Below are 14,187 nucleotides of genomic sequence, written 5' to 3'. Positions count from 1 at the left end.
ATTGTTCAGTAGATTAGTTTAAAGCTGAAATCCCATTTTAGGAGAGACAATGCAGACATACAGTGGATACAATTTATGGTCCCATAATACCAGTTATCACTGGATAAGACTTGAAATTTAATTTTCTCTACTTACAAACAAATGCTGAAAATATAGCCCAGTTATGTACATTTGCTTTCCTGACAACTCCAAATCATTTAGATGTATAACACTTGTTTCTGATTTATGATACTCGATAGCCTCCTCTTCCAAAACCTCTCATGTTTGTTTTATCATTTGACAGAAGATCTGGAGATTTATAAAAATAGCCAAGATAAGTGCTTATTTAAACATAACATTGCCTGCCTGAACTGAAGGAGGGAAAATCTGAAGGATCAACATTAGCATAGGCCCCAAGCCTAACAATGACTAGTCCTCTGCAGTTCTCGGACAGGGATGCAGTGCAGTCAGCGACAAAATTGTCCTCTTGATGCATTACCTTAACATATACAGTATGCCCATATTGCATTGAGCGCAATGTAAATATTTTCGTAAATCGTTTAGAAGCTGAAAAAAAAGACAAAAGGCCTGCAGATGAAGGTCAAGAAAGGGTAGAGTTCATTCGAGAGCATGTTAGTATGGTTGCCAAGTACAAAGGATTGTGGGATTCAATCAGTCTGCACGACCTCCACACACCAGTGGTTGTGTGACAGGGATTTACGAGCAGCACCTGGGTACTCATTTAGAGGACAAGGGCTTACTTTATGGAGCAGTGCAAGACAATGGGACATGAAAAAGATTAGAATCAAAGCTGACAAGAAAAGAAGTCTTCTGATGTGATTAATGAAGTTTAGCATGAGTTGCTCTGATAGCCAGCCATTGCAAAAACCAAGACAGATCAAACAGGCTATTAACTGCTTCAAGCTGCTACTGATCAGATTTCCTGACAGCCTCTATTATTCTTTACATGGATTTGAACCATACCTCATATTTTGATTTTCTTTCAAAGAACAAGATATGTCATCAGTTTTGTACTCATGTTATTCCAAATTCCTGCTTGATCTACTAATTCTTGAATTGGTGAGTTAAAGGCAGGTTAGATCATTTACCAGATCCTCAGTTTAAAAGTACAGAAATGTGTATGTATTTGTGCATATGACAATAAACTCAACCTTGACCAAGTCAGAATAATTCCAATCTACTGTATTTTCTACTTCTGACTTGTCTCGGTAGAGGGCTGAAGATTTGGGTTTATAAGGACTCTGCTTCAGCTACCTGCACAATGAAAGGTCCACAAGTTTGTGGTGGGGTGCAATAATCCATAGTGTACTATAGTGTCCCCTAACCAGCTCAAAACCCAAGAAATCAAACCAGGCTTGGACCAGGACTCGAGCTTCTCGGAAGTTTCTGATTCCTAATGGCAGTCTGCCAATTGGCTTGAGAGAAGAATCACCTGGTCTCGCCCGTTGAGAAGAGCATTAAGGCATTTGGTTATAAAGTGCACATCTCAAGTCCTCCCTTGCTGTTGCCATTGGGCATCCAACACAGACGAGACAGACAAGGGAGGATTACACTGAACCTTCAATTCACATTAAGACCATAAGATACAGGAGCAGAATGAGGCTCATCGAACCTGCTCCACTATTTCATCATGGCTGATCCAAATTTTCCTCTCAGCCCCAATCTCCTGCCTCCCCCCCCATATCCCTTTGTGTCCTGACCTTTCAAGAATCTATCAACCTCTGCCTTAAATATACATACACACTTGACTTCCAAGGCTGCCTATGGCAATGAATTCGACAGATTCACCACGCTCCGGCTAAAGAAATTCTTCTTCATCTACATTCTAAAAGGACACCTCTCTATTCTGAGGCTGTGTCCTCTGGTCTTAGATTCTTCCTTCTTAGGAAACATTCTCTCCACATCCACTCTATCAAGGACTTTCACCATTCGATAGGTTTCAATGAGGTTACCACTCATTCTTCTGAATTCTAGTGAATACAGGCCCAGAGCCATCAAACACTCTTCATATGGCAAGCTGTTTAATCCTGGAATCATTTTCATGAACTTCCATTGAACCCTCTCCAGTTTCAGCACATCCTTTTGTAGATAAGGGGCCCAAAACTGCTCACAATACTCCAGGTGAGACCTCACCAGTGCTTCATAACATCTCAACATCACATCCTTGTTTTTATATTCTAGTCCTCTTGAAATTAACGCTAATATCACATTTGCCTTCCTCACCACAGATTCAACCTGCAAATTAACCTTTAGGGAATCCTGCACAAGGACTAGCAAGTCCCTTTGCACTTCAGATTTTTGTATTTTCTTTCCATTTAGAAAATAAGCAACCCTTTAATTTCTTCTACCAAAGTGCATGACCATACACTTCCTGACACTGTATTCCATCTGCCATTTCTTTGCCCATTCTACTAATCTATCCAACTCCTTCTGTAGCCTCTCTACTTCCTCAAAACTACCTGTCCCTCCACCCATCTTCGTATCATCTGCAAACTTTGCAACGAAGCCATCAATCCCATTGTCCAAATCATTGACATATAACGCAAAAAGAATTGGTCAAAACACAGGCCCTCTGTGGAACACCGCTAGTCGCTGGCAGCCAGCCAGAAAAGGCTCCCTTTATTCCCACTTTGTCTCCTGTCAATCAGCCACTGCTTTATCCATGCTAGAACCTTTCCTGATTAAGGGTCTCCTCAACTAATTCCTCCCTTGCAGAGCACACCTTAGTTCACTTGCCTGCTGATTCGACAGAATATCTCCTTTAGCACCACAGATGGGCCCTAACACAATATACCAGCTGATAAAACAGCTGCCTTCTGGCAGTTGGTACACACACTGCTGCTTCCAACTTCCAATCAGAGTATTTGCTTGAAAGTGATCTCAAAGCACTTACCCTATGACAGTGTTTTGAAATGAAAAATGATAAAATCTTGCTTCACCTGCCAAGCACTTTCACTATTTATTTGCTTCATTAAAATGACAGATCTTGCCACGAGCTTGACCAACCCCTTGAATGGATTTAATTTTGATTTTGAGTTCAAAGGCCTGGAAGTTTTAAAACCGCAACATCTCATTGACAAACTATTATTCAGAATTGAGAGGACTTTCTTAACATACTGAGGCATTGCCATTTCTAGCCCCACCACTGACACCCAGAAGGACCACCATTGACCGAAAACTCAAGCCGGACCCACCAATCAAATGCTATACTGTCAGAGCAAGTCAACGGGAGGGTTTTTGGCATCATGTGGCGTGCTCTTTATTTAGAAAGCATCTCAAGTTCTCCTCTTGATAGCTTGGTTCTGCTCTAACAACACTCATGATGCCCAATGTTACCAGGCAGAAAGCAACCTATTGGCTTTGCACCCTGTCCATTGGTTTGAACATCAATACAATTCATGGTAGCAAGTCACTAAAAGTCAGCAAGAACAAGTACAGCAGATATATTGGTACTGTACATTATTATCCAAAAAATTAAGATGTGTGGGATCCACAATTACTTGGTAGCCTGGATTCAGAATTGGCTTGCCATAAAAACCAGAGAGTAGTGGTGGAAGGATGTTATTATGGCTGGTGATCGCTGACCTGTGGCTCTTGCAGGAATCACTGCTGGGTTACTCTTGTTTGTGACGTATATAAATGACTTGAATGAAAGTGTAGGTGAGTGGGTTGGTAAGTTTGCAGATGACACAAAGATTGGTGGAGTTGTGGCCAATGCTGAGGATTATGAAAAGATAGAGAAGGGATACAGATCAGTTACAAATGTGGGTGGAGAAGCTTCAGATGGAACGTAATACAAGCAAGTGTGAGGTGCTACATTTTGGGAGGTCATAAAGGGAAAGTATACAGTTAATGGCAGGAGGCTCAACAGCATCCACATGCAGAGGAATCCTGGGGTCCAAGCCCATAGCTCTATGAAAATGGCCACAACAGTAGATATGGTGGTAAAGGTGCATTGCATGCTTGCTTTCACTGGTCAGGGCACTGAGTATAAGAGTAAGGAGATTATGCTGCAGCTATATAAAACTTCAGTTGGTTCACATTTGAAGTAATGTATGTAATTCCCATTACAAGTGGGTTGTGGAGGCTTTGGAAAAGAGTGCAGAAGCTGCTTACCAAGTTCCTGGATTTGAGGATATGAGCTATAAGGAGTTTGGATAAACTGGAGTTGTTTTCTCTGGAGCAGAGGCTAAGGGGAGAGCTGATAGAGGTATATAAAATTAAGAGGGGCATAGAAAGGGTAGAGAGTCAGAACCTTATGGCAGAGTAGAAAGGTCAAATACTAGAGGACATTTATCTACAGTGAGAGGAGGAAAGTTTAGAGGAGATGTGTGGGACAAGTTTTTGTTTTACACAGAGTGCTAGGTGCCTGGACCTGGCATCCAGGGGTAGTACAAACAAGTACTTGAGTGGCCTTTAAGAGGCTTTTGCCATTAATATGCAGGGCGGGGAAAGATGTCTAATTCAACTGCACTGAGGTTGAAAGATTTGAGTTCCTTGGAGAGAACATCTCCAATATCTGGTCCTGCTGAGTAGACGTCATGGTCAAGACAGCTCACCGACACCTCTAATTCCTCAGGAGGCTAAAAAAAAAAACATGACCCTGTCTGACTTTACCAATTTTTCACTATGTACCATAGAAAGCATTCAATCTGGATCCGTAATGGCTTGTTATGGCAAGTGCTCTGCATATGACCACGAGAAACTGCAGAGAGTAGCGGACACCGGTCAGCACATCTCAAAAACCAGCCTCCCCTCCATGGACACTGTCCAGACTTCTCACTACATCGGGAAAACAGCCAGCATAATCAAAGAACCCACACACACTGGGCATTCTCTCTTTTCCCCTCTTCCATCAGGCAGAAGATACAAAAGTCCAAAAGCACATACCACCAGCCTCAAGGACAGCTTCTATCCTTTTGTTATGACTCTTAAATAGTTCCCTAGTACAATAAATTAGATTCTTGACCTCAGTCTACCTCGTTATGATCTTGCACATCGCTGTTTACCTGTACTGTACTTTCTCTGTACTGTAGCTGTTACACTTTATTCTACATGTTATTCTTTTATCTTGTACTATGCCAATACTCCGTGTGAACAGTATACAAATTTTTACTGTATCTCAGTACATGTAACAATAATAAACCAATTTCAATCCCAATTACAGATATAATTTGGCATTGTGGTTGGTACAAACATGATGGACTGAAATATGTGTTCCTGTGCTGTACTGATCCATGTTCTACGTTCTAATAGCTTCAAACTCCCTTCACAGTTATCTTTCCTTCATTATCACTGGGTCAAAGCCCTGGCACTCTCAACTGAGGTGTATTGGATTGTGATATTAACTGCACATGTTACTTTAAGGTCATTGGGTCACTACCATCCTAAGTACGATGTCACGTAGTTGATCATTCCACATTATTGTGTTGTGTTTACAGCTTTGGTTAAGGTCTGTCACATCAAACAAACATTCTCTACCTTCTTAGTGTAAATGACTTGTGTAATATCACAATAGAACAAAACCCAATACACTGCCTATCCTACCCTTATCTCATGTTCTGCAGTTTTTAAAGAAGTAGTTTCATAACTTTGAACTAAGAACTAAGACCAGTTATTTGGGCCATTAGTTAATCAGGGCAGCCAATTATTTAGGACAACTCTTAAGGAACAAAAACTAATTGAGAAAATAGCCAAAATTCCCTTTGTTTATTTGGGACACTATGCTGCATAGTTAGGACAGGTGGCTGTTGCCAAGTAATTTCTAACTAACATCAGACATGTGCACTTGTCTGGCCATTAGACACTGCACTGTGCTTAGAGCAAACAGCTTTTAAATAGCATCATTTGTATGTATTTGCATTCAAAAAGCAATCATTTTTGTCACAGATAGTCGGCAAAAAATAAGCAGGAAGACAATTCAGAACGGTTTTGCTCACTGTGGTTACAAGTATTCAGGCTCAGAGATGCCGGAAATGGCTGGGAGCGAAAATGAAACAATTTCACTACTTCAACAAGTTAGGAACTACAAAGAATTTGAAGGTATCGACAATCATCTTGAATGTGACAATGAAAATAAAGACTTGGAGGATGCAATCATTGAAGGCATTGTATGAAGCAGTCCACTATCTGCACTAGGTGTCAGCACTGGTTCTGTTCATTTACAGACAATCAAAAGAACACGGCAGCATTCGCTGGATTAATTCCTCCATTGATAACTATTAGGAACTAATACAGTTTTATAGCACTGTAGTAGTACTGAAAGTGTTCTAATTTGTTCCATTTTTTATTCAAATACTTAAGTTGTTACTCAGTTAAACGGTAGTTTGTCTTTTTTATACCTTTTTAACTATTTCCATGAAACTTTGGCTAATTGGGGCTGCTACTTAATTGGACCAAAATGTGCTGGTCCCAATGTGTCCAAATTAACCAGAATCTACTGTAAGGAAATAAGGGTAGGAGTAAGTCAACTGTCCCGTTGAGCCTGCTCTGCCATTCAATAAGATCATGGCTGATCTGGCCATGGACTCCATTCCACAGACCTGCCTTTTCCCCCCATAACCCTTAGTTCACCGACTATGCAAAAATATAACTGTGTGTTTAATACTCTTTGGAAAAGCCATTCCTCCTCATCTCCATCCTGAATTTATTCCCCTGAATCTTGAGGTATGTTCCCTTGTTCTAGTCTCACCTACCAAAGGAGATGATTTCCTTTCCTCAAACATATAAAATTATGGAAGGATTGATATGTTTCTATAACATCCGTTCATTCCTCTGAACTTCTGCGAGTATAGCCCCTGATGACTCCATCTTTCTTCATAGCCTAATCCCCTCATCTCCAGCATCAACCTGGTGAATCTCCTCTGCATCACCTCTGAAGCCATACATGCATCTTCTTCCTCAAATAAGGAAACAAGAACTACACACAGTACTCCAAGTGTGGCCTCACTTGTACCCTGTATAATTGCAGCACAACCTGCCTGCTCTCAAGTTCAAAACCTCTACCAATGAAGGCCAACACTGCATTTGATTTTTGATAGCATCTTGCAAACCAACCTTTTGCAATTCATGCACAAGCACTCTCAAGTCCCTCTGCACAACAGCATGCTGCAACCTTTCACCATTTAAATATTAATCTGAACTTCTGTTTTTCTATCCAATGACAAACTGGTAGAAATAATAAATGGCAGTCTTGCTGGCCACATTAATACTTGAGGAGTGCTCCAATGCCCAATGCCCAAGAGCTGCTGGAAATGCTTTGGTTGGGTCTGGTCCACCCACACCTGGACTAGTATCAACAATGAAAGCTGCCTATCAACAGGTCACAACACAGAGATGACATTTAAAACCAACTGCTGGGAAAACATGGCTCTGGACCCCCTAGAGTGGCAATGCTTGCTAAGGACCAAATGGTTACCGATTACTTGATCCAATCATCACTTATCCTCTACTCTATGAGGAAAAAAGATTGGGAAATGGAAAGCAGAGGTCATAAAAACAATTGCTTTTCAGGTAGGAGGTTTGGGGTTGCCGTGTCAGTGTTAACACTATGGTAGCGTAGCGGTTAGTACGACATTATTACAGCTCAGAGTGTTCCAGAGTGCAGGGTTCAGTTCTGCAACTGTCTTTAAGGAGTTTGTTCATTCTCCACTGAACACGAGTTTCTTCCGGATGTTCCAGGTTCCTCCCACAGTCCAAAGACATACCAGTTAATAGGTTCATTGGTCATTGAAAATTGTCCTGTGACTAGGCTAGTGTTAAGTAGGCGGGTTGCTTAGCAGTGCAGCTTGATCAAAGATTCAAAGTGCATTTATTGTCAGCGAGTGTATAAATTATACATCCTTGACATTTGTCTGCTTAACAGGCAGTCGCAAAGCAAGAAACCCAAAAGAACCTGATTAAAAAATAAATAAGACCAACCCCCAGTGCCCACAGAGAAAGAGAGAAAAATAAACAAAACAAATCAAGCAAGCAACAATAGCATTCTGAACCAAATGGAGTAATTAGATCCAAATCCCAGGAGCAGCTCAGAGTAGGCCTGAAGCCTTGGATTCGGTTCATCATGTTGGCTGGGCAAGTTGCCGCAAAGATAACAGACACGAAGCACAGCAACTGGGGGCACTCTCACAGTCTTAGCATCACAGAGAGAGGAGCCCCCAGGCTATCTGGGGCAGTGCTTAAATTGTCCTAACAGTGTATCATAACTCACATTAGGACCCGGGCCTCGCTGTGGCAAATTGCTCCAGGCCTAGACTTCTCTACCAAGGAAACAGTTCTCGACCTCTCCAAATTGGCTTGGCGCATAGAACATCCAACTCTCAACATCCTGCCCTTCCAGTCTATATGGGCTGGCATTTAGGTTGTCCAAACAGTAGATTGAACTTTGCATTAGAACCTGGGCCTTGCCACGGTGAATCGCTCTAGGCCTATAACTAGGTGCCCAGCGATTCACTATGAACCTTGATTTTGGTGCTTAAGAAGCCATTCTCGACCTCGCCAATTCGACTGGGCATTTAGAGCAATCCACTCTCGCTCCCGGGTAAGTTGGACGGGCATTAGAACTCCTCCATCCTGTCTTCTCCTCTCCAAATTGTCCACTCCAACCAACACGGTTCCAATTCCAAGTGTGTCGATTTTGCAGCACAGCAGCAGGGCACATCTCTCGAGTTTCCTTCGCCTTCTCTCACGTTTTCATTATTTGATGCAATAGATTACCACAATTTGCTTCAGAAAAAGTGTTATTAATAATGTTTTTAATTGAATTCCTTTCCTTTCAAACCACAAGTAAGCTGTCGCACTCCTTCAGTGCGCCATCTTAAACCAAAGGTTAATATATGTATCATATATTAGCATGCTACATTGCTACTCTACTTTGAAAACAAATGTGAAAGGTTTCTACATCTCCATACATTCATCACTGATTTTGTCTGTTGACTAGTTTCCTTAGGCAGTTCAATCTGGTAACTGTGTTGCTGTCTCTAATGTTTGATCATTTCCTTGAACTGAAGAATTTGCACTCTTAACTCACTACAGATGTACGGTAGAGAGCATTCCGACTGGTTGCATCACTCTGGTATGGAGGAGCCAATGCACAGGATCATAAGAGGCTTCAGGGGGTTGTAGACTCAGCAGCATCATTACGGGCACAACCCTCCCCACTATTGAGGACATCTTCAAAACGCAGTGCCTCAAGAAGGTGGCATCCATCATCATTGCTACCATCAGGAACCTGAGGACCCACATTCAACAGCTTAGGAATGTTCCCTTCCCCTCTGCCATCAGATTTTTGAGCAGTCCATGAACACTACCTTGTTATTCCTCTTTTGCACTATTTTTTTTTAATTGTACCTTATAGCAATTTGTTGCACCTGCGATGTACAACTGCCGCTAAATAACAAATTTCATGACTAATGTCAGTGACAATAAAAACGCAAACACGAGGAATTCTGCAGATGCTGGAAATTCAAGCAACACACATCAAAGTTGCTGGTGAACGCAGCAGGCCAGGCAGCATCTCTAGGAAGAGGTACAGTCGACGTTTCAGGCCGAGACCCTTCGTCAGGACTAATTGAAGGAAGAGTTAGTAAGAGATTTGAAAGTGGGAGGGGGAGGGGGAGATCCAAAAATGATAGGAGAAGACAGGAGGGGGAGGGATGGAGCCAAGAGCTGGACAGGTGATTGGCAAAGGGGATATGAGAGGATCATGGGACAGGAGGCCTAGAGAGAAAGAAAAGGGGGAGGGGGGAAGCCCAGAGGATGGGCAAGGGATGGGCGATGGTGGGAAGGGATTTATCTGTGACGAACTCGGCTGGATCCACTACTTTTTGTTCTTGGACATTGGTGTTTCCTTACCACTCAATGCAGATGTTGAGTGAAAGGTTATTCTGGCATGATTCATTATTTAAAACTCAAGCAACACACATCAAAATTGCTGGTGAACGCAGCAGGCCAGGCAGCATCTCTAGGAAGAGGTACAGTCGATGTTTCAGGCCGAGAGCCTTCGTCAGGACTAACTGAAAGAAGAGATAGTAAGAGATTTGAAAGCCTTTTCCCCATAACCCTCAATTCCCTTACTATGCAAAAACCATCCACCACTGGATATTAATTCAGCAAAGACCTGCCTTCAGTGGTACATTCTGCTCTCTTACAAGTGCCAACAAATACCAACTTGGTGTGATTTCTGAGAACACTTGGAATGTCTACTTATTTCTTGGTCTTTCAATGATAAATGTGATAGAATAGGTGTTAATTTCACTGAGTGCTTGTTCGAGATGCTCCAATCTCTCAGTCTGCATTCATAGATTTGTTTTGGTAATACATCTTGCCAAGTTCACAAAACCATTTCATTATCTGTAAATGGAAAATCCTTGTCCACAAGTTAAAGAGTGATAAATTGAACTGTCTCTATCAATAACAGATGATTCATGCAATGTTTTGAAAAGCACACTGATTATCATTCTTTGCTTTGGCCAATCACACTGTTGAAGCAAAACTGTCCCCTGCAGAATCTCTTGTGTTTATAGCAGGAATTGCTACTTTTACACACAAAGTTGCCAAAAACCATTTGTGATCTGTAACAGCAGCAAAAACGTTTTCCAGTGGGACTTGGTGGAATTTGTTCAGAGCAAAGATAACTGATAACACTTCCTTCTCACTTTATAAATGGTTATGTTTGCCTTTGTTGAGAGAATGCAATACAAATACTGTCTGTTCCTGCCCATCATCCATAACAAGACTAATGACAATGTCTGCACTGTAAATGCAGCATTAAGTGCAATCTATGGGACTTCTGCTCTATCATGGTGAACCAGTAAAGATTTGCTACTCAATCTGCATTTACATTGAGCAAATTTTCCTGATTCACATCAGTCCAATTCCACTTCTTATTCTTCATAAAGACATGGTACAATTGTGTTAGCACCACTGAAAAATCAAGCAAGATTCTGGAATACTGTAACATTGAGTCGTTCCTGGAATGAAGATCAACCACTTCTAGACATGATTGCCATTCATGTTAAAATCAACCTTAACAGGCTACAGTCCACAAGTTTACAATACCTCTAGTTATACAAAGTTATACTTGGACCATTGCAGCAGCATGTTGTTACAATGAAGTCCCTCAATATTTTCTCTCAAATATCCAAATGATCTTCTTCACTAAACCATTTTAACTGAAGAGACAATTACCAAAGCCCTGCAAAACTTTAGCAGTGAAGGATCCTTGGTGAGGATCTGACTTCGTATGACAACATAGCTTAAGAGTACAATGATTTACGTACTGCTTGTGATGGTGCTCGTCACATCCAATCTTCTGCAAATTGCAGCAAATCACATTTTATAAAAGGAAAGCTGGGATCCCACCAACTCCACAAATGGGACCTGAGAAGTTGCTAAAAGATGCTGTTCATTATTGACTATCTAACCTAAAATTATCTTCTAGCCACTGCAAAATGATATTCCTACTTATGCATTAGATACAGCTGTTATAGGAATCATTCCATCACTGGAAGTGTCTTTGACAAAAATTCTACTCCTTTTAGTTCTTCCACTTGCCCCTTCAAGAAATTAAGAACTGGCATTGGTTTGCAGTAGGCTGGTTGGTCACTAGGTTTAACTTGTGAATATGTTCCATATTTCATGATTCCTGCATAGAAATCATAGAAGATGTTATCATATTTAGATTAAAGCAACCCCAGATATAACATTGGTGGATCTGAGCAAAATCTGAATGACCCTCCAATTGAGTTTCAACTTTGCAAGTGAATATTTTCTCACATTTTAATATCCATCGAGTCCACCACAACCTGACACTTAGTCTGATGTGAAATGTCATGCATTTGAAATCTTCAAAATTTCTCACGAGTCATGCAGCATGGAGACAGATAACTCAATTCAGCAAGTCTGCATTGACCATTGAGCACCATCTGTGCCCATCCTACAAGCATAACACTTTATTCTCCTCAACTCCTTCCAAATTCTACATTCACCTATACACTAGGGTAATTTAGTTAACCAATCAACCTTTAGTAAATCTTGAGACTGGCCATATTCCTTTCTAAGTCTACGAACTGCTTATCATAGATATCCTCCCTATCCTCCCTAATAATGGAACTATCTGCACCAATGTCAATATGCATCACTAATGATGTTACCCAATCAGGAATAGGATCTTAAAGTTTTCTTGCTTCGCATTACACTTGGGTAAAGTATAAATGCTGAACAAAGTAAATTCTGTGTATTTGCAGCTAATGTAATATTGTGTGCCTTCCGCTTTGTGATGTCTTCAATGCTGGTGTTGCATTAGAAACAGTGTTTTTGTCTATTTTTAAAATTTTGTTTTTGTGTTTTGGTTTTTTTTTTCTTACCTGTTTGCTTGAGTTGCAATTTTTTTAACTGCTGTAATGTGTTCTTGTTTCCTGTATGAGTGGTACTAATTACAATTATAGAGTCATACAACACGGATACAAGCCCAAATGGTCCATGCTGGCCAAGATTCCTCTCTGGGCGAGTCCCATTTGCCTGTGTTTGAGTCATAGCCCTCCAAACATTTTGTATTCATGTACCTGTCCGAGTGCCTTTTAAATGTTGTTATTGCCACTTTTTCTGACAGCCTGTTCAATATATTGACCTTTCTCTGAGTGAAAAAGTTGCCCCTCAGGTTCCTATTAAATCTCCCCCTCTCACCTTAAACCTATGCCCTCTAGTTCTTTCCACATACTGCAAAAAAAGGCTGTGCACATTCACCCTATCTATGCCCCTTATATTTTTATACACCTTGACAAAATTATCACTGATTCTCCAATGCTCCAATAAGAAGTCCCAACCTCCTCAACTTCTCTCCATAACTCAGTCCCTCAAGTTCTGGCAATATCATTGTAAACATCCACTGCACTCTTTTCCAGCTTAATGCCACCTTTCCTATAGCAAGGTGACCAAAACTGAGCTGAATGTTCCAAACACACAGTCACCAATGCCTTATACAACTGCAACATAACATCCCAGCTTCTACGCACACTGCACTGAATGACGAAGACCGGTATGCCAAAAGTTTTCTTCACCACTCTACCTAACTGCAACACCGCTTTCAGGGAACCAAGTACTCGTACTCATTGGTCCTTCTGTTTTTTGACACTCCCCAGGGTCCTACCACAACAGGACTGACTGCCATAACAGTCTTCCAGTCCAGCTCCTTCCAGTCACCTGATCCTGTTTAGATCAAATCTTTAGTGTTTGTCCTTTGACTGTGATCTGCCATTATATTCACGACTGGCAAAGAACAGAACAACCTGGCACTTGTGGCTGTGATCTCCATGAAACATGCCATTTATCTGTCAATGTAACTTCTACAAACTGGATGTCTTTAGCTTTCTGTGGAATTACTAATTTAGTGAATGATAAATACTCATGAAAATAAATTTCTTTGAGCAAATTGCTTCCTTTGAGCAAATTGCTTCCTTTGCTCCCTTCATTGCAGAATTCAATGCATTCTCAGCACTTTCCATTCAAGAAATATTGTTTCCCGGGACAGACAGCTCCAAACTGGATGTGACAATTTACAAACCTCAGTTTTTCTCCTCAATACTGTATTACTGGAGTTACTCTATTCCAGTCCAATTATAAGACACACCAATATACAGAGTCCTTTAACTTATATTCATATGATGATATCATGGCATTCTGTGAGCAGATGACTTTATGCTCATATTATTCATGTTCTTTGAGTCACTATGTGTGAGGATGGTGGAAGCAGTCAATCATAGCTCCAAAACATAACTGGATGGGTGTTTGAGGGGAAAAGTTATTTTCCTAGCAATGAGGAAAAACTAGGAGATACGAACTAAAAACAGAAAAGGCTAGAAACACACAGCAGATCAGGCAATATAGGTGGAAGGAGAAGCAGACTTAATATTTTTAGTCAAAGACATTACATCAGGATTAGGTACCAACTGGTTTGCTCCACAAGGAGCATCTTTGTGCTTGAGCCACCATTTTCTTTCTATTTCCACCAAAACATTGATGAAGGATGGCCTTCCACAGCAAGATGGAACTTTGAAACCAACATTATTAAAACTAAGCCCAGGTAAAGGGTCTTGAGCCAAAGAATTAACCATCCATTTCCCTCCACAGATGCTGCCTGACCCACTTTTTTTTGGGTTGCACCATATTCCAGTGTCTGCAGCCTCTTGG

At 41.1% G+C, this 14,187-nt stretch overlaps 1 protein-coding gene across 3 annotated transcripts in view; it reads right to left on the bottom strand.

Moving 5' to 3' along the window:
• robo4 (roundabout, axon guidance receptor, homolog 4 (Drosophila)) overlaps positions 1 to 14,187 on the bottom strand; it is a 113,633-nt gene that overhangs the window by 81,572 nt on the left and 17,874 nt on the right. The gene's annotated exons all lie outside the window — the stretch shown is intronic.

This window comes from Mobula hypostoma, chromosome X2, assembly GCF_963921235.1.
Source record: "Mobula hypostoma chromosome X2, sMobHyp1.1, whole genome shotgun sequence".
NCBI lineage: Eukaryota > Metazoa > Chordata > Chondrichthyes > Myliobatiformes > Myliobatidae > Mobula > Mobula hypostoma.
The sequence above is the reverse complement of the archived record's forward strand: the minus strand, read 5'-3'. Positions and strand labels throughout refer to the sequence as shown.